Source organism: Meleagris gallopavo, chromosome 6 (assembly GCF_000146605.3).
Source record: "Meleagris gallopavo isolate NT-WF06-2002-E0010 breed Aviagen turkey brand Nicholas breeding stock chromosome 6, Turkey_5.1, whole genome shotgun sequence".
In the NCBI taxonomy this organism is placed as follows: domain Eukaryota; kingdom Metazoa; phylum Chordata; class Aves; order Galliformes; family Phasianidae; genus Meleagris; species Meleagris gallopavo.
The window spans coordinates 28,069,315-28,072,627 of record NC_015016.2 but is presented as its reverse complement, the minus strand read 5'-3'; positions in this window follow the sequence as shown (position 1 = coordinate 28,072,627).

Genomic DNA, 3,313 nt, shown 5'->3' with positions numbered 1-3,313 from the left:
TTTCCTCCCTCTTTGGTCAGGCACTGTCCATTCTGCAAAGAATTAGGCATCAATTGATGCTTAATGAAATTGCAGTCTTCTTTGGATGTTGAAGAATGCTGAGTGATTTGGACACACAGGTCTAATTTTGTTTCTCTTTATGCAGTTGAATTATATCTTGTCCAGAAAAACAGTTGTAAGGAATTAGAATTTTGGACAATTGCTCTGGCTTTGTAATATGTTCTGTAAAGCATCACTTTACACAGCTATTTTGTCTTCATCCAGTAAGTGTCCTTCATATGAAGTTTGGTCTTGTAAGAGATCAGATGTAATCTCAGAGACTACTGGTAAATTGCAATGTTTGTATCTGTTTCTTTTTTGAAACTGGGCAAGAAAATTTAGGGCATTTAAAGAACTGCAGTAAGTTTAAGCTTAAGAAGGAAATAGCGGTGTAACAATAAGTTTTTAGGGGAAGGTTCTGTTGGTCAGTGGATTTAAGCTGCTATTTAAAAATGCTTTGCATTTGCAGCTGTTTGTTATTTTGTTTCCGAACACTGTTTATTTGAAGTTCCTCTTTCTACATCCATTTAATATTGCAGTTTAAGCTAACTGTCATCCTAGTGTAAAGTTTAAAAAAAAAAAAAGTTGGGGAAATTAGTACGTCTTTGAGAAATAGTTTATGTTGAATGTTCAGAGGTTCTGTCAGATGATTTCTCTAGCTTGTCCCTCTGAACAGCAACCCTGCCTTCCAACGTGTTGTGCACTTACCTCCATTTGGTATTGCACGAGAACTTGCAACCTGGGTTGTAGGTACAGACATCTGACAGCACTGGTCCTTGTATTGAGCTCTGAAGGTCCCTGCCTACGTGCTGGTTGCCTGGTGCTGGACTCTGCACCACTGATGACATCTTTGTGTCCCAAAATCTAGTCAGTTTTTTTCACCAAGTCTGTTATCCACTTACCAGCCTGCAGCTGATTGGTTTGGTGATAAGAAGACTATGAGGGTATTCTGCTAAAGGTCTCACCAAAAGAGAAGATAGATACAGCATGCAAGGTACTTTCTTGTCCTCAGCATCACTCACCTCATCATAGAAAGCAGTGGGGTTGGTCGGGTACAATCTGGCCTTGCTAAATCCGTGCTGGTTATTTGCAGCCTAGCCAGAGACTGAGATGAGTCCGACTGGCCTGTATCTTCCTTCCTGGCCCAGATTGAAGGTGCCTGTTTGCTGCCAGTATAATTTGAGAAATCATCTGTGTTGGCTTTCAGTTGAGCTTCGGTATTTCTGACTCCAACACTTCCTGTAGTCAAGTGCAATTTGGCATTACAGCTCCAACTTAGAGTTTTTCCTATCTGAACCATACATTACTGTTTATGGTTCACATCTTAGTCTTTTTTCTTTTTTGGAGTGGTGGTGGATCTTTTAACCATATGATTTCCTTTAAGCAAACAAATTCCACAAAGATGTGACGTGAGTGCTGGTAGTGGTAGCAGCTCTGCCCACCGGGGACAATATAGAAATTAATTCTTGATCTCATTGTATCTATTTCTGGAAGAATCCTTCTGGCAATTACAGTAGATAATGTGAATTATCTTTTTTGCTTGTGTTCCTTCACATCCTTAACCTGACCTAATAAGGTCATTAGTGTATCTTGCTATATTTAGCCCATCCTCAGATAAAATACTGTAAAGTTATATTACTAATTTAATATTTTAAAGTACCTTTCTCATCTAGATAAGGATTGTTGCTTATTTTAGAATGTTAAATTGTATTATGTAATTTTAAAGTAAAATAATAATTAAAAAAAACACATCAAATACAATGGTACGATACTACACTGTGTCCAAAACTGCTTCATCTCAAAATAAGTGTTGTAAATGAATCTATTTCAGTGGACTGTCAGAATTGTGCTGCTAATAGCACAGATACAGAATAATATTGCCAGATAAGCAAAAAACTCCAGTGATTATTTTATACCCAGGGTACTAATAACTTCTGTTCTACAGTATACAGAAAGAACTGGATTGTGTATGTTCCTATATACAAATTCAGTATTTACTGTATTTATCACAGAATCACAGAATTGTAGGGGTTGGAAGGGACCTCTAGAGATCATCGAGACCAACCCCCCTGCCAAAGCAGGTTCCCTACACCAGGTCGCACAGGTAGGCGTCCAGGCGAGACTTGAATATCTCCAGAGAAGGAGACTCCACAACCTCCCTGGGCAGCCTGTTCCAGTGCTCCGTCACCCTCACTGTGAAGAAGTTCTTACGCACATTTGTGCGAAACTTCCTGTGCTGCAGCTTATGTCCGTTTCCCCTCGTCCTGTCTCCACGTACCACTGAAAAGAGACTGGCCTCACCATTATGTCCGCCACACCTCAGATATTTATAAACCTGGATCAGGTCCCCTCTCAGTCTTCTTTTCTCAAGGCTAAACAGACCCAGTTCACTTAGCCTTTCTTCATAGGGGAGATGCTCCAGGCCCTTCACCATCTTTGTGGCCCTCTGCTGGACTCTTTCCAAGAGATCCCTGTCTTTTTTGAACTGGGGAGCCCAGAACTGGACACAGTACTCCAGATGAGGCCTTGACCAGGGCAGAGTAAAGGGGGAGGATCACCTCCCTCGACCTGCTGGACACGCTCTTCTTAATGCACCCCAGAATGCCATTTTGGCCACAAGGGCACACTGCTGGCTAATGGCCAACCTGTCGTCCACCAGGACGCCCAGGTCCTTCTCTGCAGAGCTCCTCCCCAGCAGCTCATCCCCCAGCCTCTATTGATGCATGCAATTATTTCTCCTATATATTCTTCATATGTGTAGTTTAAACATCAAGAGACAGCCTACTTGCTCTCTTCTGGAATGAGACTGACGTAACAAATTTCTGTCAAGATATACATTGAGAATCACGAGTGGTAGAAATTGTACTCAAACCAAAGTTGATGATTCTTTGAGTTCATTAAGTGGGATCAGATTTGTTCAGCAAACAAAAGGGAACTTTCTAATAACTCCTTGCTCCGGTGTTGGACAAGAAAGTACTGGTCAAGCTGCTTGACCAGTAATCAGAACTGAAATATACAGTAAGATAGTTTATGTGTCACTTCATTATTTTTAGCCACTTGGGACAACGCTTTTCTTTACTTAATAGAGTCTGGGGCTTTCTCCTACTCTTCCTTCCCCAGAATTTTGCACTGCAATGCATGGAATAGATGTAATTTGTTAGTCCAGAAGCTGAACATAGAACAGTATAGATTATCTCATTGGCTTGAATTCAAGCTTGCATTAGATGGATTACTTTTTCTTACTTTGGATCACCTAAGATGATCCTGTCAAGCA